At 57.3% G+C, this 26,846-nt stretch overlaps 1 protein-coding gene across 3 annotated transcripts in view; it reads right to left on the bottom strand.

Moving 5' to 3' along the window:
* The window catches only part of MAPK4 (mitogen-activated protein kinase 4), a 48,060-nt gene extending 28,686 nt beyond the window's left edge, over positions 1–19,374 (bottom strand). The window contains exon 1 of one of the 3 annotated variants that reach the window (XM_088054505.1): positions 19,270–19,374. The gene's annotated coding sequence lies outside the window, so the exon portion shown is untranslated. Of the gene's footprint in view, positions 1–18,101; positions 18,285–18,367; positions 18,419–19,269 lie in introns of those variants that run through there. The other 2 variants (XM_088054504.1, XM_088054503.1) reach the window with 2 other exon arrangements.
* Positions 19,375–26,846: the final 7,472 nt, after the last annotated feature.

Raw genomic sequence — 26,846 nt, 5'->3', positions numbered from 1 at the left:
ACAGCATATTAAAAAAAAAAAAACAAACACTCTGCATTTCAGAATAACGCAGGGAATATAGAGATATTCCCTCCTGATGAACACTGACTGCATTGCACAGTTCCAATTCACCTCTCACTCGCTTTTTCACCAGGGGCAGCTGCAGCAGCTACCCCTGCACAGAAGCAGAGGTCTTGGAGCCATAAAATACAAAGATGGGGGGAAGAATGACGAAGTTTTCTTTTATTCTTCCATTCTTCCTCTCTCTCCCCTGCACTCCTCTGCGCAAGGGAAGCAGGATGATGCCCTGATGCTGATGCTGGGATTTGCCCTGACCTTTCTGCTCCCTTCATCCTCTCGGGGCTCGGGGTGCCCTGATGGGGTTTTGGGTGCCCTCATAGGGCTCAGGGTGCCCTCATGGGAGCTCTGGATGCCCTCACACCAGCTCTGGGTGCCCTCACAGGGCTCTGGGTGCCCTCAAAGGGCTTCTGGTTGCCCTCACAGGGCTCTGGGTGCCCTCTCACCAGCTCTGGGTGCCCTCACAGCAGCTCTGGGTGCCCTCACAGAGGTCAGGGTGCCCTCACGTGGGCTCTCTGCTGTCACATCCCAGCGAGCTCCCTGCACGTCCCAGCACAAGCCCAAGGCTGTCACCTGAGCGAGATTTTCCTTGCAGCAGCCCCACTCAGAGGGGCACTGATCCCCCTGGCTGGGTGAACCTGCAAAAGCTGAGAGTGGGAGCAGGATGTCGGTCGTCAGGAGGGCAGCTCAGGTGCTAATCAGAGCAGGGTGACATCTCTGGCTGGCACCCCTTGTGAAGGGCCAGATCCCACAGGCCATTACACCTCCTGCAGAGAAGCTCTCCTAGCAGCACAACCAGGTGCATTTTCCATTACTTATCTTCCCCCTGCAGCCAAAGCCTCTCAGACACCCTTTGTCCCTGTCCCACTGCCCCCATGATGCCTTCAGACTTGCTGAAGGCCTGCCTGTCTTCAGGAGACCTCTCCAAGCTCAAGAGAGGTTTAGCTCTCTCTCCTAGTCCGAGCTCTAGCCACAGAGCCGGAGCTGCTGGAGCAGCAGGAAGTAAGGATGAGGCTCCTGCTGCTCTTTGCTCCCACGCCAGCAACTGCTCCAAGGCTGAAATTTAATTAATCCAGCAATCAATAAACATGGCTCCTGGTGCTCAGCAGATCATCCCACAGAGAGCCCTGGGGATGGTGGCTCCTCAGACACGAGCGCAGGTGGAGGCAAAGCTCTGCTCTCCTCCTCCTCCTCCTCTGCCCCTGCAGCTACAACCCACAGGGTCTGGTTCCCTGCTTTGCACCCTCCTGCCCTGCTTGGGAGCGCCAGGTGTGTGCCATGGGGCTGGGGCTCTGTGTCACCGTCCCTGTGACCCCCAGACCCCAGCACTGACCGGGAGCAGCAGCACAGCGGGGCTCAGGAAATCCAGGGAGACCCCGGGCAAGAGCCCAGCCCAGCAAAGCCAGCCCCACCTCAGCACAGGAAGCTGTTCAAGGCTGGAAAAGGCCTCTGAGATCACCGAGTCCAAACACTAGCCCATTGCCACCGCACCACGGCCCCAGATGCCACATCCACAGGCCAGCAGAGCACTTCCAAGTGCCCCAAACCTCGTGGTGAACAACAAGCTGCTTGTGCCTGAAGGATGCTGAAGAACAGGGGATGCTCCTGTGCCGTGTGCCCCCAGCAGGACCCCAGCCTGGCGCTCCAGGAGCGCTCACCAGCCTGCAGGGACCTGTGTGCGAGCAGCTCAGGGTCAGGCTGATGCTGGGAGCTGCTCTGAGCCAGCCTCTTGCTGATCACCGGTGGCACAATCAGGCCCTCTCACGCCAGAGCTGGTTACAGCGAAGAGACAGAGATGGCCAGTCAAACCAATGACACTCAGGCTTCTGGAGGCGGATTTCATGTCCCCAGCCCCAGCAGAGCCGCAGACACACGGCGCACCAGGTGCCCTGGGTGATGTGGGCAGCCTGCTTCCCCACAGCCTGTTCTCACGGGCGGCCCCGCTCCCCTGACAGCCTGCACCAGCCATGCAGCCTGCACAGGAGTGGGCTGTGTTCCTGCTGCTCTGAAAATACACCTTATCAAGTCGCCTTTAATACCAGGAACCAAGGAACTCATCAGCAAGGTGAGCAGATGTGCCACCAGCCAAAAGCCAGAAGGCATCAAGCAGCACAAGCAGCACAACCACAGGAGGAGGGCAAAATCCTCACGAGCCTGTGGGAGAAGCCAGAGGGAAAAGGCAAACCGAAGGGAAACAGCACAAAATGACCCCAAATCCTGGCGTGACCAGCAGCAAAACACACAGTTTTCCCATGCACTGTAAACAAGCAGAGCAGCGTCACCCGGCTCTGCAAAGCCAGCTCTGCTGCCCAAACCTCGCTCAGGAAAACAGGAATTCTCCTCCTTAACAGCTAGGGCAATTGCGGACAGGCCAAAATACACTCAGGAAAAAAAAATAAAAGGAGAAAGAAAAATCAGACAACGCTCATTAGCTCACAGAAAGAACAGAAAACAAAGAAGAACTTGCTGACACTCACAGGGGCTTTAGGCAGTGTGGGAAAGCCACCCATCTGTCCCTGAGTCAATCAGCCGTGGAGGGGCTGAGTGGCCCAGCAGAGCCCAGACGTGGCGATAGGCCTCATCTCCCGGGGGGACCCAGCACATGAAACCGCTCGGGGCTCGGCTGTCTGCAGCCAGACAGCCACCAGACAGTGCCTGAACAAACACGGCTGGGCCCGTGAGCCCCACGCCAGCAGGACTGCCCCACTGCCTCTGGCCTTCCCCTGGCACGGCCCCGGCCCGTGGGCAGCCCCTGTGACATGCACCCACCACTGCTGCGTGGCCCAGCGGCTCGCTGCACTGGGCTCAGCTCCAGCCCCTGGGCAGCCCCAGAGCCCCTTGCTGGGCAGCCCCAGTCCCTGTCTTTGGCCAGCCCCAGCCCCTCAATCCTGGTCAGCCCCAGGACCCTCTCTGGTCAGCCCCAGCCCCAGTCTCTGTCCCTGGTCAGCTCCAGTCCCTGCCCCTGGTGAGTCCCAGCCCCAGCCCCTGGTCAGCCCCAGCCCCTGGTCAGCCCCATCCCCTGGTCAGCCCCAGCCCCATCCCCTGGTCAGCCCCAGTCCCTGGTCAGCCCCAGCCCCATCCCCTGGTCAGCCCCATCCCCTGGTCAGCCCCAGTCCCTGGTCAGCCCCATCCCCTGGTCAGCCCCAGTCCCTGGTCAGCCCCAGCCCCTGGTCAGCCCCATCCCCTGGTCAGCCCCAGTCCCTGGTCAGCCCCAGTCCCTGGTCAGCCCCAGCCCCATCCCCTGGTCAGCCCCAGCCCCTGGTCAGCCCCATCCCCTGGTCAGCCCCAGTCCCTGGTCAGCCCCAGTCCCTGGTCAGCCCCAGCCCCATCCCCTGGTCAGCCCCAGCCCCTGGTCAGCCCCATCCCCTGGTCAGCCCCATCCCCTGGTCAGCCCCAGTCCCTGGTCAGCCCCAGCCCCAGCCCCTGGTCAGCCCCATCCCCTGGTCAGCCCCAGCCCCTGGTCAGCCCCAGCCCCTGGTCAGCCCCAGTCCCTGGTCAGCCCCAGTCCCTGGTCAGCCCCACTCCATGGTCATCCCCATCCCCTGGTCAGCCCCAGCCCTGCCAGCTGTGGTTCCCATCCTGCACAGGCTCTTGCTGACTGACAACACATTGATTTAAAACCAGCAGAATTATCTCCGTTACCAAAATAAAGAAGTTCCTGGAACGGATGACTCAGAAGCCTCTCCCCTTGCCATAAATCAGAGCAGAAACATGATACCTCATTGGGGCAAATCACTTTGCCCTTTCGGTTTGGCATCTACAGTCTTTTCTTCCACAGAAAAGACATTACAAATCCACTCTGAGCCGGCACTTTGTCAGAGCTGAGCCTTTCCTCCCCGGGACGCCACGGGTCAGGGCTTTGCCTGTGTTATCACTGGAGGGGCTGGACGAAGATAAGCAAAATCAGGATGGATATTAAAAAAATAACTTATTTTGTTAAAAAAAAAATACAGAAACAGCCCTAGAGTTTTTTTTATTGTCCCTGAGAAGGCAGCACGAGGAATTTGCCCCAAAGGAGGTATGTGCAGCGTGTGCCAGCAAGGCAGAGAGATGGCAGAGCAGCTCCTCCAACCCTCCATGGGCCCCAGAGATAGGTATCTCTGCGAGAGAACCCGGCGTCCTCGCTACACACCGCTCCGGGACCTCACAAAAGGGAGCCGGTCTCTGCCTCCCCTCTAATCCTTCTGCTCACCAACAAATCTCACCCAGTTTATTCTGGGGGCCGGATCGCTTGCAGATCTGCACGCTCAGCTTGGGCAAACAACGAAGACAGGCTTTACCGAGAGGGGAAGAAACCTGCAATTGCCTGCACAATCCATTTGGCAAAAGGTTTCCATGCTCGCTGCTCGCGCTGCAGCCCCACAGCAATGGTCCCAGGTCCTTGCAGCCCCACAGCAATGGTCCCAGGTCCTTGCAGCCCCACAGCAATGGTCCCAGGTCCCTGCAGCCCCACAGCAATGGTCCCAGGTCCCTGCAGCCCCACAGCAATGGTCCCAGGTCCCTGCAGCCCCACAGCAATGGTGTCCCAGGTCCTTGCAGCCCCACAGCAATGGTGTCCCAGGTCCTTGCAGCCCCACAGCAATGGTGTCCCAGGTCCCTGCAGCCCCACAGCAATGGTCCCAGGTCCTTGCAGCCCCACAGCAATGGTGTCCCAGGTCCTTGCAGCCCCACAGCAGGGCAGGAGAGATCCTCCCTCAGCCATGGGAAGGGGGCAAAGCCCCGCGGGGAGGGGACCAGAGCTGTGCCCCCAGCAGGAGCACCCCCGTGCCCCCCACTCTTCCAGGCGGCAGCGCCAGGGCTGGGGGCTGCAGCAGCAGCCCCGTGTCGGTGGGACAGCCACCTGCAGATAGCCCTCTGGCCAGCTGTGGCCAAAGGGACCACCCCGAGGCCGCTGCTGGACAGCAGGGCTGTGGAAAGGGACCTGCCGATGGATGTGAGCCAGCAGTGCCCTGGAGCCAGGAGGGACAGCCCTGTCCCGGGGCCACCAGAGACACCATGGAGGAGGGGGATTGTCCCACTCTGCCCTGCACTGCTCCTGCCACAGTCTAAGGAAGATACAAAGCTGTCGGTGTCCAAAGGAGGCACGCGGGGATGGGGAAGGGTCCGGAGGGGCCACATGAGGAGCGGCTGAGGGCACTTGGCCCATGCGGGTGGAGGAGACTGAGGGGAGACCCCACTGCAGTTACAACTTCCAGAGGAGGGGAGAAGCAGGGGTAGACACTGATCTCATCTCAGTGGTGACAGGGACAGCACCCAGGGAGCGGCTGGAGCTGTGCCAGGGAGGTTCAGGTGGGATATCAGGGCAAGGTTCTTCCCCCAGAGGGTGCTGGCACTGCCCAGGCTCCCCAGGGAATGGTGACATTCCCCAGGCTGCCAGAGCTGCAGGAGCCTTTGGACAGCGCTGCCAGGGGTGCCCAGGCTGGGATTGTTGGGGTGTCTGTGCAGGGCCAGGAGCTGGACTGCAGGATCCTGGTGGCTCCCTCCAGCTCGGGATATTCTGTGATTCAATGATGATGGAGCAGGGCCAGCACAGAGCACATCAAGCCCTGTAACCTGCTGTACCCAGCCAAGGCTGGCCAGGCCCTGGGGAGAAGCAGCAGGACCTCCAGCAGGCTACCCAGAGGCAGCACTGTGGGATTTGGCCCCAGTTCAGCCAGTCCTCGATCCAAGCACACAGGGGCTCAGGAAGGAGCCTCTCCTGGGACGTGCCCCTCTCCAAGGGCGAGTTGGAGCCGCCTTCCCAGCCCAAGCTGCCCTGTGCTCCTCGCTCAGCAGCTCTCTGTGTGCCTGAGCCACACGTCCAGCCCGCCTGGCGAGGCAGGGCAGGTCCTCCCAGCGCTGGGAGGGATCGCTCAGCATCCCAAAGTCCCCCTTCTCCTTGGGCTGGCTCCCTGGAGAGAGGGGCCACCCCACACCTGCAAACAGGGAACCCCACACTACATGTGGCAAAGCTCCCCCTCATCTGCTCTGCTGTAAAAACCAACCTCTGCTGCTTTGGTGCTGCCCGGTAATTTTGGGACACCCTGCAGCACAGCCATGGGATGCCAGCAGCCAGCAAAGCTGAGGGACGGCGGCAAAAACGTGCTGGCATTGCCACAAACAATGCAGGACATTTCCTAGGGAATTAAAACAAAAATATTGTAAGTCCTGCTCCCGAAATAGACCAACCAAACCCCAAATGCGCTCCCAGCGACTTTTAGCCACCCACATAATAACAGATAGGGAATAAAAGGCTTTGCTGAACCACTGCTAAAGCTTGCTGTCAGTATAATCATCTACTACTATAATGAGATTACATGGATTAGCTGTATTTTAAGGGAACATCAATGAGCTGGACAGCCTTTCTAGGCAGGTTTTCAGAGCTGCACAGAATAATACCGGAAAAACCGGGAGGCTATTTTTAGAAAGCATTTCTCCAAATAACCTGGGTGGAGGGAGATCACAAGGCAGCAGAGGTGTGTTGAAGCGGGCAGGAGCTGAATGAATGAACGCTGCAGAGGGAAACAGATCCATCCCTGGGCTCCCTTGGCTGAGCTGCACGAGGAATTAATTGAGCCGGACCCAAGCCTGCATTCCTCCCGTGCTGAGCTGAGGAATGGACTGGAGGGCTGGAGGGGAGCAGGAGCACAGGACACACTGTGCTGAGCAAGGAACGCCGAGGCCAGGCTGACCCGGGGTGAATGCGCTGGGATTCGTGCCGGGTCCCCTCGGGGCACCTGCGCTCCCACAGAGCTGACAAACCCAAAGCCCTCTCTCTGGCCGCACGCAGGGTAGCTCCCAGGAAAACGTCCCCAAAAAGGAGTCTGAAATCAGACTTCCCAGCCACCGTGACATCCAGCACCAGGTGGGACCCGCGGCTGTGTCCCACGCAGGGCGGGAGATGCCCACGTTCACTCAGCTTGCCCAACACCTGGAGGAGCAGGTCTGCTCTGCAAGGCATCACATTCCCACCCAGGAAATCCCACACTCTCATACCCACCCTCATTTTCTCCCAGCAGTCCTCAGGGTTTAAGAGGAGCTCTCAGGTAATGGTTTTTTTCATTGCTTTTTGTCCTTGGAGCTTACTCCTACAAAACACCCATCAACCATCCAAAACAAACTGCGAGCCTCACTTTCCAAAATTTCCATTTTCCATTTTGCTCCATTTTCCAGGATGGATCCAGCCTGGAAGCCTTGTGGAGCTTCAGCCTGGGTATTTTGCTCCCCGTAACCCCGCGCCTTCTCCCTCTCCTTGTGACTCAGCCAGGGCTCGTGAATAAAACCCAATTAGGGATTAAACATCAGAGCAGCACAGCAAAAGGATGGCCCCTACCCCAGGCAGCTCACAGCCTGGGATCTTTAGCTCCCACCATGGTGAAGCGACAAAAATAACCCAATAAAAAGCCACTTTAATTGCCTTGCCAGTGGTTTGCACAAACTCCAGCTAACGCTGGAGGTAAAAATGAATTAAAAGCCTTAAATAGAAAATTCTCTTTCACTACTCTCACTTTTACCCTTAAATTTTAATGGGGCCGTGGTGAGGGAGGAAGCCCATCCAGCCAGCCCCTCTGCAGCAAGGAGCAGCTCGGTTCTGCTGGGTCTGCTCCTCCAGGCTCCTGTGCGACACACAGGCACAGCCCAGGCGGCACAAACTCACACTCCTCATGCCAAGACAGCCTTAACCAGGATGGAATTCAGAGGGTGAACCCTGCACCAGAGTCCCCCAGAGCCCTGGAAGCTGTGTCCCACGTGTGGTTTGTGCTCCTCAGTGCAGAATCCCGGAGGATCGGGGGCTAAAGTGTGTGTCCCAAACCCCAACAGCTGTGCACGCGGAGCCAACCAAGGGTTCTTGGGAATAACCAACAAGGACTGTTGGTAAAAACACACGAGAGAAAGATCAGGCTGTGGCTGGAGAAGGGGCCAGATGGAGGCAGGGCAGCATTTTCTGGGACAAACCTCCTGGCTGCGGCTCCTGCAGAAAAGCACAGCTTGGCTCAGCGCAGGCACAGGGATGGGGCTGAGAAGGGCCGGGCACTGCAGGGGGGGAACGAGCCCATCCAAGAGCCCAAAGCCTCCAACACATTTCCAGAAAGCTCTGAAAGAACCGACCATGAATGAGAACGGATCTGCACAAAAAGAAAGGAGCTTCTCTCCAGGGAGTGGAAGACTTAAAAGGAGCCCCACAAAGCCCAGGGCCCCATGACATCCCATCAGCTGGATTGACATGGAGACAGTCATTTCTAGTGATCTCTTCTTCTTTCTCTCTCTCTCTTTCTTCTTCTTTAATTCACCTCTTTGTTTCCCTCTTCCCTTTCATCTTACACCTTCATCCAAACTCCACTGCTGTGTGCTTACACTGGGAGATCAAGGACTAACGCACCAATTTCCATGCCAAGGGTGGAATCTAACTAAAAATCTCTGTGAGCTTTTGTTCTTCCTTTCAGCCTAACTCCGGGGTGCTCCCTCATCCCTCGGGGTGGGACATCACAGCCGGCACTTGGTGTCCAGGCTGATTCTGGGCCCAGGAGGAGAAACGTTCCACCAGCACGCTTTTGGTGAGGAAAAAGGCTCGAGCAGGAGGTGAGCAGAGGTCCCAGAGCCCAAAGGGCCGCTCGGGGGATCACAGCCGAGCACTGCCTGCCCGCTGCCCGCCGCACAAGGATCGTGACCCCTCCACCCCGGACACGGGAGCACAGCAGGGAGCGGGCAGCGGCTCCACAGCACACCTGGGAGCTTGCTGGTGGTTGTGTGGCCTGCTGTGGCTGCAAACCTGGTGGTTAAACACAGGCTTAGAGCATCCCTGAGAGCAATGCAATCAGGCTTGGGCTCTGGATTCCTGGTGCCCAGCATTTATTTAGTGAAATATTGCTCTGAAACAGCCCCTCTGCTCTACCCAGGACTGTGAAAGAGCCATCAGGATGGAGCAGTTTCACAGCCTCAATCCTTTCCTTCACATTTGGCTCCAGTGGGCAGCAGCAAGACCATTCCGCGCAAGGAATCGTGCCAAGGAAACCTGGCTGAGGGGTTTGGCTTGTAACTCCCAGAGACTCACTTTTTATTCCTCCCCTTTCAATCTCTGTTGCTCAAAAAAATCCTCATGTTTCCAAAGCATTTTGCAGCTCTTACAGCACTTTGCTGGGATAAAGAAAAGCTGACACACACATTACAGCAGTAAAGATTATTTTTGCTGTCTGAGTAGTAGCAGGCACGTGAGATTTATTCAGACAAAGGAGGTCAGAGTCAGAAATGAGCTTAGATTCCTGGCTGTGGGTCCAAGCCATTGGGAGATCTGGTGTCTCCAGGGGGGACAGGCACTGTGCAGCCCCAGCAGGAGTGTTGGCATCGCCCCTCAGCCTCCCCGGGGTCTGCAGGGCTGCCTGGCCCCCTCAGCCTCACGGCAAAGGGAGATGGGTGGGATGAGCACGAGCACCAGCCCGGGCTCCTCCACAGGGAACAATGAGCTTTCCAAACTTCTCCTCCCTGTCTGCTCAGCCACGGCACCAATCCTGCCAACCACAGCTCCTGGGATCTGCAGGACACACAACATTTCCACGGCCTGGAAAGATCGTGCGGGTATTATTACAGTCGGGATTTCCTCCCAGCTACTTCTCCTTCCCCACAACACGCCCTGCATTTGAAGCAGACAGCAATTAGCTTTCCAGCTCAGAGATATGTGATTTTTTTTTCCTTAACCTTAGACCCATCTTTAACAGAAGAGATCAGGGGCACTCCTAATGACTCAAAGAGACGAAGGCTCTAAAAGCCTTTCCCGAAAGCGGATTTGCCTCCAAAGGCAGGAGATAAGGAGGCTGCCGAGCGCTGTGATCAAACCCCAGCTCAGCACAGCTCCCGCGGCACTCTCGCCCCGCTGACCGCTCGGTGTCCACCGAGCACGCCGTGTTTCCCCCGGAGCAGAGCAGGCTGCAGCCGCAGGGACGCACAGACGGCCGGGCACCTGTCCCACCTGGCACCCCGCAGCGATTTCGGGAGCAGGTGCAGCCACCTCGCCACCCTGGCTGGGTTTGTGTCCTTTTCAAACAGGCAGCACCAGCCCCTGGTGCCTAATGACCAGGCTGGGAATGTGAGGCGAGCCCACAGCCAGGGATATCGAACCATGGTGTTTTCTGAATATAAAGCCCCTCTGTGACCCCCCCTGCCCCTCCCTCAGCAGAAAGGAGGTGACTCAGAGACGGCACCGTGCGCATCTTGATCCCTTCATGGCCACCACTTACAACTCCAGCTTCGCTTTCCCAAAGGGGTCTCATCAAAATTCACATTTCCTTGACTCTTCTACCAAAGAACCCAAAACTGACATCAGCTGCAGAGCGAGCGCAGGGGGGAAAAAGAGAAATTACAATTTGGCACCAAAATGTAGCTTGCTGAAGTTTAGGATTTGGTGGCAGGGGCGTGAGAACACATCCCAGTTGCTGTGGTAGCACAGCTGGACGCACACCTGGCCCCAGAGCTGCAGCATCCAGCCCAGCAGTGACCCCAGGAGCCACAAGATCCCTCTCCATCCCACAGGCATTTATTTCTGCCTCACAGGAGTTCCTTTTTAGGCTCCCCCAGGAACAGCTCCCTGGCCACCATTCCCTGCTGCTGGCTTTCCTGAGCACGAGGACAGGCCCTGCCTGCTCGCTGCCTTGCTAAGAGCACATCATTATTTCTAATTTATGGCGTTCCTGCACTTGTGGCTACACTCAGCCTGAGAAATTGTGTGCAAGGGAACTAAGCCTGCCTGCTCATTTCAAGCTCTGGCTAAAGCCTTTCTTGAGCTGATACAACCTCACATTAAAAAAAAAAACAACCCAAACAACAACAACAACAAAAAAAACCAAAAAAAAAAACAAACACCAAAACCAACAAAAAACCCCAAACAAACAAAAAACCCACAAAGAAACAAATAAAAAACAACAACAACCAAAAAATCTAAGGAGAAAGGAGGATTCCCAGAGAGCAAAAGAACTGCAGTTCTTAAAATAAATTATCTGAAATAGTCTCCTGAATACAGGTCAGATCCACTGCTTGTAAGAGAAATGCAAACCAGTGACAGAATTCCAGAATGGCTTAGGGTGGAATGGACCTCAAAGCTCATCCCATCCATCATGTCATAGCAGGGACACCTTCCAGTGTGCCAGGCTGCTCCAAGCCCTGTCCAGCCTGGCCTTGGACACTGCAGGGATCCAGGGGCAGCCCCAGCTGCTCTGGGCACCCTGTGCCAGGGCCTGCCCACCCTCCCAGCCAGCAATTCCTTCCCAATATCCCAGCTGGGCCTGCCCTCTGGCACTGGGAAGCCATTGCCTGTGTGCTGTCCCTGCAGGCCTTGTCCCCAGTCCCTGGGCAGCTCTCCTGGAGCCCCTTTAGGCCCTGCCAGGGGCTCTCAGCTCTCCCTGGAGCCTTCTCTTGTGCAGGGGAGCAGCCCCAGCTCTCCCAGCCATCCTCTGATCATCTCTGCGCCTCTCCTCTGACAGAGGATTCCCCCTGGCTCTGGCCTGAGGAGCTCCAGCACATCCGTGATCCGATGAAATTCCTGGTGCAGCTCAGGTCCCAGGAACACAGCTCTGACCCACACCTGCTCCCTCCCGGTGTGTGCAGCCCCTTCCTCACCCTCCCATCCCAGCAGCACTCCTGGATGCAGGGTGGGAGTTACAGCAACCCTGGAACAAAACCTGGGGCAAAACAACTGTGCTGGACCCCCGTGCAGAGTGGGGAGAGGAGCCCAGCACGGAGCCAGACCCAACACCTCAAGCTGCAATACCGACAGAAACGCAAAGATAACTTCGTTTTTTTCCCTCGTCCCATTCTCCTTGATCTGATTTTGATTGGAACAGGTCCCAGCTGGATCAGATCCCGAGAAGCCCAGCACCTACCCTCTGTCCTTGAAGTCATTTTAAGCCGGGACCTATTTCCACATTCTCATTTCCAGCCCTGCCCCCTCGCAGCAGGCAAGAGAGTTTAATTTGCCTTTACCCAAAGGCGCTTTGCGATGGTTCAGAACTTTCCGTGTGCCGCGGCGCGGGGCAGGGGCGGTCAGTGGAGCACAGAGCCCTGGCCGGGCGCTGGGACACAGGGGGACTTCCAGCAAACCTGGCCCTGCCTCGCTCCTCCGCACACCTCCGGAGCCCGGGAACACCTGCAGCTCCTGACAGAGGGATCACAGGCAGCAGAGCGAGAGGTGGGCAAGGGGGAACAGCCCCCCGAAGGCGCACAGCGGCTCGGTGCCACGTTCACTCACACAGAGGAGCAAGCCTCGCCCAGGGGCTGGAGATGACCTGCAGAGCTTCCTTAGGGAAGGGATTTCAGAAAGGCTAAGGAAGCCTCCAGCTGGAAGCAGCCTACACTCCAAAACACCGAATTTGATTGGCCTTTTATCTTGGTTTACATAGCTAATTGTTGCAGGTGTATCAGTTACCATGAAATTAATCCTGTTGTAAAATCAGGTGTAGCCAAGAATTAAATTGTGCAAATAATCCAAACAGATGGGACAGATGGACACCAACAGGACCCAGCTCAGGGGGATTGTTTGCTGTTCCCCGAATTCAGAGGGGTGGTAACGTGACACTGAGACACGGCCAAACCACTTCCCTGGGAGACCACAGGATCCCGGAGTCTCCCATCCCTCGGCCGGGAGCAGAGCCAGGGCTCGGGGCAGCAGGATGTCAATGTTTTTGGGCGGCAGGTGAGACCCGGAGGCTCTGGCAGCAGGGCTCAGGTCCCTGGGAGGGGACAGCCCTGCAGGGACCCGCGGTGGGCACACAGCCAGCGCTCCCTCCCCGGCTCCCAGGAGCGCCCCGAGGAGAAGGGAAGAGCCGGTGGCTCCGGGCTGCGGCAGCGGCGTGGGCTGGCCGGCTTCCCACGGAGAGGAGTGCCGTGTATAATATAGAAACCGAGCTGCCTGTTCCAAGCACAACCACGCCGGCTGCTTTTTAAAGACAGGCTCGGCTCGGGTGGAGAGTGCTGCAGGAACAAGCAGCGTTAACTCCCCCCGCAGCCTCCCAGCCAGGGGAAGCTTTCGGCGGAGAGATTTGGGAGCTCGTCCCGCTCCTGAGCCAGCCCCGGGGACAGGGAGTGATGGCAAGGTTACCCTGGCACCTTTCAGCGGGGCTGAAATCGGCTCCTGTAAATCCTCACAGGCAATCCTGCCTGGAAAGCCCTGGAAGCAGACCAGTGTTTGATCTCAGCCTGGCACCGGGCAGGGGGAGCACTCAGTGGCCTCCCGGAGCCAAACCTGAGCAGCACCAGCTGGCACCACCCCTGCCCGGGCAGCACCTGGCGAGGTCTGAGCGGAGCTGGGGTCACTTGGGAGAGCAGCAGGAGGACATCGAGCCGCAGAAGAAGAGTCCAGTGTGCCAAAATAATTCAGCCACCCGGAATAAGTGATTTCCTTCCTCAACGCCACCAGCACCTAATTTCACCCTTCTGTGTGCGCAAGGACACCTTGCCACCATCCATCACGACCACACACCCCGGGGGGGCAGGTAAAAATGCCACAACACAAACAACTCGCGAGTAAAAACACTACCAGACCCAGGGAGCACACAAATCTTTGGGATGAGGAGTCGCTGCTGGCACAAGGAACAGGTCACATTTCAGCGTTTATTGTCCGTGGAGTGGCAGCAGGTCTGCGTGACAAGGATGAGGCCAAAATGAACTGCCATGTCTTATGCAAGTCTTCTGCTGGTATAGTTTCTTTCTGTTCCTCTGCTACTCGCAGGAACGGCGAGCCCAAAATAACGGCAGCGGCGTATGACTTTAAAAGGGCAAATTTTAAAAAGCCCAGAGCAGTCGCTGGCGTCAGTGAAAGCAAGGAACCCACTTAAAGCTTCTACCAAAGAGCCCAAAAATCACAAACCTGGAAGAGCAACAGGATTTAAATAATGAAAAAGCCATCCTGGCAAAAATGAGATGTGGGAAATGCTTGGAAACGTGATCTTTCTAGGCACGGGAAAGGAGAGAGAAATGGCACTGGAAAAGAAATGCCCAGTGTCGGTGACTGATGGGGACCTCTAAAGGAATCCATTAAATCTGTACAGCCAACAGAATTAACTGAAAAGTAAGGCACTTTTTAAGCATGCTAGGAATAGAGAATTAGATATCTGCCAGATTCACTGTTAGGCACCATCAGTAAAACTGGAAGCAAGTGCTATGCTGAGGTGGGATGAAAGAGTTGCTAAAGAGGACGAGGGAAACCCAGGTGCACCCCAGCGTGCCAAAGCAGGGCTTTTCCCACCAACCCCTCGTTGCTTTAAAACCTCTTAATGACCCCTTAAAGCCCCTTAGAGATGGAAATTTCAGCATTGCCAGACATTTTGGATCTGCCAAAATAAAGCATTTTCAGAATGGTGGAACTCGGAAACTTTGCGTAGTCACAGTATTTGGGTAAAAGGCAGGAGCAGCAGGCAGCCCAGGGTCAGCTCTGGCTAGAACAGCAGGACATAAATTTCAGGTAAATACACGAACTGGAGACTAAAAATACAATTCCAACCAGCCAGCTGAGTTTCCTGGAATTAGATCTATTTAGAAGACTTATTATCTATCTAAAGACATTATTGGTGCCTCGGCACGGTGTTTGCCCACATTTCCCCAGAGCGCGCAGTACCCTGAGGAGGAATGTGTAACCAGCGGGTGTAACCAACCCCACACACATCAGGTGTGCGCTGCCGAGCCGAGAAACACCATCCAAGCACCTTCCTGGGGGATTTTTGTCGCTGCCCAGCCTCATCCCTGGCTCCTTCCTGGGTGTTATAAAATCTCTAACACAGAAAACCGCAGTAACTCACAGATGGTCAGTGGCCCCAAATCACCCCGGCGAGGCCACAGGCCCACAGACCTCGGTTTTGTGCTGCAGGGTGATTCGAGGCCGGGACAGAGACCTCTGCCACAGCCGGGAAAGGGTTTGGGACAGGCACTGAGCATCTCTGGTGTAAAGCACCGGCACAAAGCCGGAGCGGGTGGTCCCTGGGGATGCAGTGGGAACACATCCCTGAGGAGTCAAAAAGGCGAGCTCGCCCCAGTGGCTGCATGCAGATGGGCTCATCAGCCACATCCCGAGGTGCCACAAAAACCACAGCAGGAGGAGCAGGAAGGCCCCGGTGCGAGGGGACAGCACCCCGAGGCTCCCGAGGAGCAGGTGCAGAGGTGACCCGGCAAGGAGCAGGGAGCGACGAGTCACCTCCGTGAGACAAGGACACGACAACATCCCCCCGCTGCAAGTCAGAACTAGATAAGTTCAACCTTGAAACGAGATAGCATCTCTCCAGAGCGAGAGCAATTAAATGTTGGCACAAGGCAGGGAGGAAGGAGGCGGGGGGGGGACTCGCCGTTGCTCAGAGCCATTAACACAAAATTAACAGGCTGCTTTTTTAACCCGGGCTTCTGTGTCTGCAAGGAGGATGAGCTGAAAACGCTTCCCTGCATTCTGCAACACCTCCCACCTGGGGGCGGGTGGAAAGTTTCAGAGGCATTTTCTATGCTTCGGAAGAGTCCTGAGTGGTAGGAGAACAGCAGGGTCACGCTAAAAAAAGGGAAAGATCAAGGCGAAAAGTCTGAGAACCAAGGTTTGAAAGCACCGGGTGAGATCCAGCTCACTTAAATTTAGACCTCCCAAGCTCAGATATCCAAATCAGAACCAGCACCCTGAAAGACATTTGCCTGGCCTGCATATGAGGCTTTTCAAAGAGGGAACAAAACAAACCTCATTTGGAGGTGCCCGTACCCCCTGTTTGGTGGGGACAGCTCAGAACCGACCCTTTTAGACACCTGAGCAAGGGCAAGCGAGCAGCACCCACTAAAGCAGCTCCAGCTGCAAGCAAGTTGGCTCACACGACCTGCAAAGCTGAGAGGTAATTTCATCCCAGAACGCCACTTCTGGAGATTTTGCCTCACAGCCCAGCACCGGGGGCAGGAGCAGGGCGAGGAGCTAATCCAGCTCCTGGAGACAGGTCTTCACCATTCTGTTCTAGGCACAGAGAATAGGAAAACACTGCGCTGTGCGTGGAGGAGCCAGCCTGGAGAGCGTGAGGTTGGTCGAGGTGTTCCCAGATCAATGTCTTTCTTCCCAAACGCGGGTTGTTTGATTGGGATTTCAGGTTTTTTCAGTCCTTACTAACAGGCTGCGCTCAGCCGCAGGAGGGACAGGACTGCGATGAATCACAGTCGTAGACTCGTTTAGGTTGGAAAAGCCCTCCCAAGATCACCGACCATTAACCCTGCACTGATAAACCCACCTCTGACTCATATCCCTAACTGCTCTCTGCTTTGGCTCCAAGGCCAGGCCAGGGCACACACCGATGGCTCTCCCAAGCACAAGGGCATCAGTGGAATAGGAATTATCGTGTGCCTTTGCCCCCTCCACTTTTGTAGGGATGGGGAATGCTGATGCTCACCTGCTGGGTGTGAGACTTATCCTCAAAATATTCAAAGTTCAGCTCTAGCCCTTGTTCCTGCAGTGTCCTCCTTACAGTCCTGACCTCCCTTTCCCCGCCGTCCTTCGCCCACCAACCCCCACGGGGCTTGTCACCTTCCACCTGACGGACACCTGTCCAGCCACAACGAGGTCAGCGCACTGCAAGGCTGAGCTGCCACCCCTCACCGTGTCCAGGGCTTGAAAAAGATGTCACTGTCCCCAGGCCTCGTGCTGCAGGAGGCTGGGATCCTGCTCAGACCAGGGGAGGGAAAAGCAGTCCGGTTTGCTGGGAAAGTTCCCAGCGCCAGATAGGATTAGTCGTGTCTAATTAACTGTGAGGAGCAAGCAACAGAGAGCTGAGGGCAGGCACCGAGACCCCCTTGGCAGCAGCCACGCTCTGTGTGTCCACTCCCAAGCCAGCTGCTCGGACAGGAGAAAACCCTGGACACTGCACACCCCCTCCCTGGGCCACCCCGAGCACACAGCCCGGGCAGGCAGGGGCACCCCAACACCTCCCACACCCACAAAAGGCCGAGTGCTGGATGCACACCGGAGCCTGGGGACCCTCTCCCCATACCAGCCCCACACCTCGGGGTGAGGATTCCTGTGTGGCTGTGTGGGGACAGCCCACCGGAGCCACCGCCACACCAGGGCCAGGTTTTCCTCCCCCTTTCTGGTACTCACCACAGCAGGATCGCCAGGAGGGATCTTCTCCCTAGCCAAACTCACCTTCCCTACTCGCCAGGCACGTCCTGTGCCATCACAGCCTGGACCACCACCACCTCCCCGCCAGGCTCTGCCCCAGGTGAGAGGAAATAAACCTGACTGAGAGCAAATGCAGCCTGCCCTGGAGCGGGGGAGAGGGAGAACAGCAATTTTCTCTCTCTGGGCACAGGCAGGGGGTCTGGGGACCCGCCAGACACGCTGAGACCAGGTTTGTGTGTGCGAGCCCACAAGTCTGCACGTAGGGACAAACGTGTGGGCACACACAGGACCTACACTCATGGGGCACATGTGGGATCACACAGGACCTACAATCGTGGGACACATGTGGGATCACACAGGACCTACACCCATGGGGCACGTGTGGACCCACAGAGCTCGTACAGACCCAGAGGTGTGGGCACACAGGGCAGGCACAGCCCAACACGGCACCTACAGACAGATGGACAGACCTCACGGGGCACGGACAGACTGACAGGGCAGGCACAGACCCATAGCGACCATCGGCACAGACAGCACGTGTGCAACCGCAGGGCACGAGTGGGCAAATGGGGCACGTACAGACACACACCGCCCGGACAGACAGACAGGGCACACACAGACACACACCGCCCGGACAGACAGACAGGGCACACGGACAGACAGGGCACGTACAGACACACACCGCCCGGACAGACTGACAGGGCACACACAGACACACACCGCCCGGACAGACAGACAGGGCACACGGACAGACAGGGCACACACAGACACACACCGCCCGGACAGACAGACAGGGCACGCACAGACACACGGGGCACGGACGGACAGACAGGGCACACAGACAGGGCAGACGGGCACACAGACAGGGCACACAGACAGGGCAGACGGACACACAGACAGGGCACACACGGGCGCACAGCCCCCGAACAAGCCCGCAGGGCACACAAAGACGCACCGAGCCCGTGTAAAAGCGCGGAGAAGAAATGCCGGTGTCTCCGCTCGCCCTCGCCGGCAGCGAGCCGGCGCTCTCACGGGTTCGGATCGCTCGGTTCCGGGGAAGGGGGTCCGGGGCACGGGAAGGACGAGGCGACACCGGCAGGGCTCGCAGGGACGCTCCCGCACGGGGCACGGAGCCGCCCCCGCCCGGCGCCCCCCGCCCGCCCCCGCTCAGCGGCAGCGCCCGGCGGGGCTCGGGGGCAGCGCCGCGGCCGCCGCACTCACCGGGGCCGCCGCGCTCGGCTCCGCCATGGCCCGACCGGCACCGGCACCGCGCCCGCCCCGCCTGACGTCACCCCCGGCCCCCGCCGCGCCGGCACCTGCGGGAGGGGGGGCCGCCAGCCGCCAACCCCCCCATCCCCGCACGGACCGCGGCGGGGCCCCACAGCCCTCGCCATCCCCGCCAAAAAACGCCCGAGAGGTCGGCTCCCCCGCCCCCGCCATCCGCGGGAGGAGCCGCCCGGGGGTCCCCTCCTCCCTCGCCACCCCTGGGAAAAGCCGCCCCCGGCATCGTGTCCCCCCACCCATTCCGGGGAGGAACCGCCCGGGGGTCTGGTCATCCCTGGGCGACCGTGGGAAAAGCCGCCGGAGGGGTGCGAATCCCTCTCGCCATCCCCGGGAGGAACCACCCAGGGGTCCGTCCAGTCATCCCTCGCCATCCCCGGGGAAAGCTGCCCCAGGGGTCCGGTCCGTCCCCCCATCGCCGTCCCCGAGAAAAGGACGGTCCCCATCCTCGGGGGGAGCGGCACGGAGAGCTCCGGTCCCCCTCGCTATCGCCGCGGGGAACCGCCGAAGGCGATCCAGTCCGTCCGCTCCTCCCTGGCCATCCCCTGGAGGAGCCCAGGAGCCCGGCCATCCCTGGCCATCCCCGGAGGAGCCCAGGAGCCCGCTCATCCCTGGCCATCCCCGGGGAAGCCGCTCCCCGTTCCCCGGAGGCGCCGCCGGCCGGGACCCGGTTCCCCGCTTCCCTCACCCCACTGTGAGGAGCCCAGGGAGGGGGAGCCCGCCTGGCCCCCACCTCGGGGCATCCCTGGCAGCGCAGGGTGCTGAGCACCCGGACCCTCCTGGCTGCCTCTCAGCCCTTTCCCGTGCCCGTACCCAACGTGCATTCACTTATCAGTTTTAACCTGTGGGTTTCCGGCTCCGCACCAAGCCATCGTCCCTGTGGGACCGTTCTGCCGCCCGCTTTGGCCCCTGGAGCTTGGCAGCATCCTCGTGTCCCTGCGCTCCGGAGCTGCTCCCAGTGGAGGAGGAGGAGGAGGTGTGATGGATCACAGGTGAGGCAGCCGAGCTCTTCCTACCCGCTGGTGCCTTCACCCACTGAGCAGCCTCAAAGGAAAAAAAATTCACCGTACGCTGTATTTACAGTGTGAAAGAGCAATTAAAGGAAGCTGCTTCAACAGTCTAAGTGGAGGAAGCGCGATAGCTCAATAGTTATTGATCCCCTCCAGACAGGCACGCTGCTTTGTTGAAGCTGAAGGAGCCCTGCCTGATGCAAGGGAAGTGGTGAGAAAAAAATAAAAAATGGTCCCGTAAATTAAAACTCTCAGGGAATTGCATGGGAGGAAACGAAGGTGTGTAAGCAATTTTTGGTGGCACAGTAATCTGTAACTCTACTGTTTTGCTGTCTAGGATTAAAATGAATGTTCCCATCTGGTTGCCCCATGAGCAGGAAGGTATTTAATAGAAGCTTGTGCCCGTGGATGGAAGGGTGGAAACAGAGAGCAGAAAGAGGAATTGGAGCATTAGCAGCTATTGTTAAAACCTCCCAGGGAAAGTGAGCCGGTGTGCTCTCTGTGCAAAGCGTGGAGGTTATTCCCATGGCTGTTTGTCCCCAGGTGACAAACACACAGCCAGGGAAACCTAAGGGCATCCTGGGGCAAAGCCCAGTGCCAGAACACAGGGCTGTTTGGGCAGAGGTGTTCTCAAACAGGGCTCTTGTCTGGCACTGAGCTCCCAGATGTCACTGCAGCAGAGCACACGGTGACATGCCCGGCTCTGGCGCTGTGATCCTGGTCTGCTCCTCAGCACAGGACTGTCCACCACTGGAGTGGCCCAACAGAGGGAAAAGTGGAAATAGAAAATAACTCGCCCACCCAGCCCCAGGGCAAGGCTGAAGCGCACAAACCCCGAGCTGTGGGAGCGCTCCCTGCACCTGCCCTGGCTGGGAGCGAGGCATGGATTTGAGGGCTCGCCTTCCACAGCTTGAGCCCTGTGGCTTGTGGCACGGCCAGGGGCTGCTCTCTTCGAGCACCTGGGCCAGTGAGTTCTGGAGTGAGGCCAGAGGAGACCAACAAGATGGTCAGAGGGCTGGAGCGCTTCCCCTGTGAGGAAAGGCTGAGACAATTGGGGTTGCTTAGCCTGGAGGAGAGAAGATTTGGGGTCACCTAATTGTGGTCTTCCAGGACCTGAAGGGGCTGGCAAGATGGAGAGAGACCATTTACAAGAGATGGAGTGACAGCACACGGGCAGTGGGTTCAAATTTCAAGAGGGCAAGCCCAGCTGGGATATTGGGAAGGAATTGCTGGCTGGGAGGGTGGGCAGGCCCTGGCACAGGGTGCCCAGAGCAGCTGGGGCTGCCCCTGGATCCCTGCAGTGTCCAAGGCCAGGCTGGACAGGGCTTGGAGCAGCCTGGGACACTGGAAGGTGTCCCTGCCATGGCAGGGGGTGGAATGAGATGATCTTCAAGGTGCCTTCTGTGACTTTGTGATTCCCTCTTGCAATTGGCAGTGATAGCACCGAAACATTTATATTTTCTGCTCAGGGACAGGCATTGGTTTGGTAGGTTGAGCTTGGTCTGGGTGAAGAGACGGGGTATTCGTGAGTTTGTCCCCAGCACTGCAGGAAACCAGGGCAGCACCTCGCAGGACCTTGGCAGCCGTCCCCAAACAACAAACCCTGGCAGTGCCCCGGGCTCTCACACCGCCCTGGCAACAGCCAGACGGCTTGGCAGGACGAGTGCCCGGCACAAAGGCGCTCTGTGCCGAGCGGGCTGTTAACCCCTGCTCACCGCCGAGCATCCGCACCCCGCGCCCGCCGCCCCGGGATGCTCCGCCAGGGACGCAGGAGCCTGCTCCCTCAGGTGCTGCCAGGGCAGGATGGAGACAGACAGCATGATGAACAGCTTAATTAAACACCCTGGAGCCTGGCTAGATAATCTGTGCTGCATCCTCAAGCACGAGGGATTGTGTCTCTTTCCAAGCAGGGGGAAGCAAAGCTCTCCAAAAGCCGCCAGAGTGTTTACATCAATTTCCTGGTGATTGGTGAGGAGGGACCTGGCACGCTCCATCAAAGCCGGCAGTGTGTGTCAGGAGCAGGGGCTGTGACCATCTCTTTTTCTCACCCCAGCACGGTGTGGGTTTAACCCAGGCTCTCTCCCTGCGCTCTGTGAGACAGCCACAAGCACAGGTAAGGCAAATGCAGGAAGGCTTTAGTCCTGCCTTGCCAGGCAGGGGCTGTCCGGTGCCTTCAGGGAGAGGGTGCTTCTCTCAGCTGTCTCCATTTCTAGCACCTACTGGACTCGTTTTTGTCACCTATTGACAGCATGTGCAGCCTGGGACTGGCCCCTCTCACAGGCAGAGGAGCCACAGCGTGCTGGGGTGACGCTCAGACTGTTCTGTGGGGCTGTCCAGGGCTGCACACCTAACTGTGCTTCTATGAAAAGGCCGTCGTGCTCACTGCAAAGCGTTTGTCTTGCACAGTATCACTCTGTCTCCCGTTACAGGATGCACTCAGCCTCTTTCAGGGGTTCAATCGTTGGCTGCTAAAATAAAAGGGACTTGGGTGTCTCATCAGGAGCAAGTTTCAGACATCCCCTGCCAGATCTGGGCGTGCTGACACCAGTGAAGTGACACCAGTCAGGCTGGCACTGTCGCTTCCCACCGGGCACAGCACACTCAGCACATCCTCCTCGACACCCGTGACACATCCCTGGTACCTCATCAGCCCTTGGAACGCCCTGCAGAGCTGGTCCCACCTGCAGCAGCACACCCTGGGATGAATCTTTAACGCTTTCACAGGCCCAGACACAACAGGCAGAGAATAAAGACTCTTTTTTTGGTAGCAAACTTTATAAAATGAAAAACTGCTGCAATACCAGCCACATTTAGCAGAGGTGCTACAGCCTGTCTGCTGGGCAGCATCTCAGTACTCTTGGGGAAAAAAACCACATTCTAAATCAGTTCTGTGTGGGTTGCCTTCTCTCTGCAGAGATGGGGAACCCTTAGGAATTGCTCTCCTCATATCCCTTTCCTCACAGGGTTTTCCAGCGGAGTGCTGCCCATCTCCAAGCCTGGAATATCGTACGGTGGGTAGGGTGGAGGGGATGTATGAGCCGGGATTTGTGTGAGAGGCAGCTAAAAAAGCAAACAGTGTTTCTGGCCTCAGTAGCCTCCTCTCCCAGCTGCAGGCTGCCTACCCCACATCCACACACTGCTCACTAAATTTTAGCTTTCCTCAGCACTTTGAGCTCGCAGCCCAATTTTGTTCTGTCAGCTGTATTATTAATCAGCAGGCTGCAAATTATGTTGCTATAACCCACGTACTTCTTATATTTTAAATTGAAAATGAAATAAATTGGTGCATAGTAAACAAATCCCAGCTTTCTGGGAGCAGCACGTGGCTGAGCACGGGGAGCTGTGGGGAATCTGGGGCCAGGACAGATGGGAGCCCGTGGAGAACCAGCCCATCCAGGCTGGAAGGACACCGAGGGGCTGGAGCGTGTCCAGGGCAGGGAACGGAGCTGGGGAAGGGGCTGGAGCCCCAGGAGCGGCTGAGGGAGCTGGGAAAGGGGCTCAGCCTGGAGCAAAGGAGGCTCAGGGGGCCCTTGTGGCTCTGCACAAGTCCCTGGCAGGAGGGGACAGCCGGGGGGGTCGGGCTGTGCTGCCAGGGAACAGGGACAGGAGGAGAGGGAACGGCCTCAGGCTGGGTCAGGGCAGGGACAGGGGGGACAGCAGCAGGAATTTCTTTACATAAAGCTCTGTCAATCCCTGTCAGAGCTGCCCAGGGCAGTGCTGGAGTCACCATCCCTGGAGGGGTTTGAAGGCCATGTGGATGTGGCACTTGGGACACGGGGCAGGGTGGCCTGGGCAGAGCTGGGGAGTGGCTGGACTCGATGGTGTGAGGGCCTTTCCAGCCCAAATGGTTCTGTGATCCTTTGATTTCAGCCCAGCTGCCACACAGATCTACACAGAGAGCTGGGTGCAGCGCTTGCCTTGGCCATTGCCTCAGCCCCAGACTGCCCTGAGCGAGCAGCTCTCTAACCAGAGGCTGGGAAAAAAGGACAATATGAAACATTTAAGAAAGCTCTTTTGACTTCCTAACCTTTCATGCAGAAAAAGGACGTACAAGAATACCAAAGGAGAGGCTGATTGATGGCTGGACCTCAGCGAGCCTCCCACGCCCATGTTTCATGTTTAAGCCCTCATAAAGGTCAGTTTATATTTCCAGCAGGCAGAACAAAAATGCCATTTAATAATGCATATACCTTTTTTGCCCTACCTGTTACTAAGGGGGGCATGGCTTAGCAGAGCTCTGGCACGGCCTTGGTGGTGGTTTGCACATCGGTGTAAAGCTCCACCCGAGTGGTCCAGCTGCATTAGCCCTGGCTTAGTCACACCTCTGAAGCGACTCTGCCTTTGCCCTGCTGCCACCAGGAAAAGATGAATTCTCCAGGGGAAGGTGTGACAGCAATGTGCGATCACCTGCCCTGGAGCAGTATTAATATACAAGAATAAAGTGGAAATTAAAAACAGCAGGACAGAAAAATGCTGTGAGTGTCAGTCTGGGGAAATAAAACCGCTCTGACTCGCCACGTGCTCTGTTCATCCTTCACGCACACTCTGATTTCTCCCCTAAGTGCCATAAATCACATTGGTACTTAAATATGTACAAATACTTAAATTTGGTGTCTACAAAGCAGCTGCAGAGGTGGGGAGCTGTGCATGGAGTGAAGCAGCCCCTCCCTGCACCCGTCAGGTCCCGGTGCTGCAGCAGCACTGGTGCAGTGCCCTGCCCTGTCCTGCTGTGGCTGAGGACAGCAGCACCGAGCCCTTGGGCAGGCATCACCTTCCTCTGGTTCCTTACCTTTAGGACAGGCCAGGGGTGAGCTTGCACCTCTCAGAAGGGATGAGCTGCTGCTGCAGGCCTGGCTCACTTGGTGCTGCTGGAGCATAGCTGGCAGGGTCCCACAGCAGTGGGGACACCCTGGCTCGGGGCTCAGACCACTGCTGGACACCAGGACATGAGCCAAGGTGCTCCCGTGGGCCTGTTCTCTAGGGAAACGGCTCCTAACAAAGTCTGCCTCTTGGAAACAGGAAGGCTTCGAAGGAGGAAGTGTCAGAGCACAAAATCTGCTAGCTACGAGTGAAGAATTGCCCTCAGCCCTGCCAGCTCCTCCAGCGCTCTGCGAGGGATGGAGATCCGCATGGAGGAGGAGGAGGGGTGGCAGACACTTGGGAGCAGCTCTGGATCCAGGCTGGATGGCGTGGCAGAGGACAGCACGGAGCAGCTGCTGTGAAGAATGATGGAGTGGTGAGCAGATGTGATGTCCAGACACGGAGCTCCTGGGACTGGGTCTGTGTGGAGAAAGCGGTATCGCAGCACAACCCACCTACTTCTTATTTACTGCAAATCCTCCTTCACTCACAGTGTGTCCCTGCTGCCCTCCTTCCTGTCCCACAGCTGCACCCAGGCCCCCTGGCAGCCTCAAATAACAGTTTATTCACTTCTCCCTCCATTTTCTCGCATCACATTCGAATTAATGCCGTATCAGAGCACCCACCTACCACCCAGCCAGGGCAGGAGTGGCGAGCATTGCCACTCAGCAGCTGCGAGGGATCCCAGCCTGCTCCTTCCACCTCACCGGCAGCAAAACTAGTCAAGAGCGAAGCTTTTGATTCCCCAAACTGTCGTCAATTTAGCATCAACTTCCTTGAAGGTTTCCTTTTCCTCCTGTTCTATTAAACTGACCTAAAACTGCCAAGGCGAAGAAAGAAGATGAGGTCTCTCTCACATCGTAGGCAGCCACCTTTGTAAATCCTCGGGAACGAGCTTGTCACAACTTCCTGGCACCGGGGGACCAGAGCCAGAGCAGCTCTTCTCTGCCCACCCACACTCCCCGTCACTTTTCACCTCCTGTTGCTCTTTCCTACGTGCACTGTGCCCACCTTTGTGCACTCAGAGCAGGCGGGAGCGGGGGCAGGCACCTCTGAGCTGACAATTCCCAGCTCCACGTGCTGGGGGATCCAGGAACAGGCTCGGAGAGCCCAGATTTTGTCACATCCACTGTCCCAGCCTGGAGACAGTGCCAGGGACATTTCCTGCTGAGCAGGAGGAGCTCCCTCACACCGCAGCATCCTCTCCCTCACCCAGCTTCCTTCCCTGCTTGCCACACAAGCCGTTCATCCTGGCTCTACGCTCATTAATAAAGGTTCTAATTGGAAGTGCTGTCTCTGCCTGATGGACTGACTCAGGGGATGGACTGACTGCCAAGGTGTCAGCTCCTGGTTTAGCCCTGGACACGAAGCTGTGATGGACGAGGAGAGCCCAGGTGCAGCAGGAAGGCACCGCACAGGGGACAGGTTTTGGGCACAGGTGCCTGGATCCACTGCGTTCCCGACTGTACCCACAACAGAAACCCAGCCACAGGAAAGAAAATGGATGGCCTTGTTTCAAAAGAGGTGTTTTTCTTTCTGGAAGCAGAGGCCTTTCTTTTGCCACGGCTGTCCCCAGCGCACCAGGTGCAGGTGATGCCCAGGTCAAACAACCTCAAAGCTGCTGCTCCCCACACCTGGGAATAAATCCCTTGCAATGCCTGGATCCCAGCTGAGCTTTAGCAAGGGAGCTATCCCAGGAACAGCTCACCTGCTCACCTGGGTATTCACCTGCTTTGCCAGCTCCCAGCATTTGCATTCCTGAGTGTTTGCAGGACTGAGCCTGCAGAAAACAAGCAGCCAGGTAATCCATTGTGTGGACTTTCATGAGGCAAATTATCTGGGAGAAGCATGGGAAGCAGAAGAGAAACAAAAATGGGAGTTAGTCACGGTCTTCCTATTTATTCATAGATTATTTTACCCGTTAATTAAAACAGAGCATGCTTCAGAATGGGAACTGCCTCCCTGAGGTCCCAATTAAGCAGGACGGCTTTGCACAGCCTCAGTGGGTATCCGAGGGGCTGGGCTGGGGCACGGGGATTGATGGATGGCAGCGATGAAGGAGCTGTCTGAACACGTGTGAGCGGAGCTCTCCGGTGACCTTCAGCAGCCTGCTCTGGGCAGGCTGTGCTGCATGTGCCAGGAGATGCTATCTCCTCCAAGAACAGCCCAGATGAGGCATCCTCTGGCCCTCTGTGCTCCAGATCCAATTTCTTGGGAGTATTCCAGCCTCAGAAACCACCAACGCCAAACACACAGCAAGACAGTATTTTTTTTTAACTCCCCCAGGACTGGCCATTTCCCTGCATTGCTGCTCTAATTGCAGTGGTTTGAAGCTTAAGAACCTGTTTTGGAGGTGATGGGAGATGTCCAACCTCCCTGGTCCCAAGAAGCTGAGGCTGAGCAGTTTCCATCTGCATTAGCCTTTTGGGAAGGGGAAATTCACAGCTCAGCCCCAAACGCTCCAAAGATGGGGACACAAAGGGGTCAGGGGGGACAGACTGACTGCCAAGGGGTCAGAGGGGACAGACTGACTGCCAAGGGGTCAGAGG

The sequence above is a fragment of the Pseudopodoces humilis genome, chromosome 4, assembly GCF_049639895.1.
Source record: "Pseudopodoces humilis isolate 2021_Gansu_Grassland_sample_001 chromosome 4, ASM4963989v1, whole genome shotgun sequence".
Classification (NCBI taxonomy): Eukaryota; Metazoa; Chordata; class Aves; order Passeriformes; family Paridae; genus Pseudopodoces; species Pseudopodoces humilis.
Note: the sequence above shows the minus strand (reverse complement) of the source record. Positions and strands in the feature narration are given on the sequence as shown.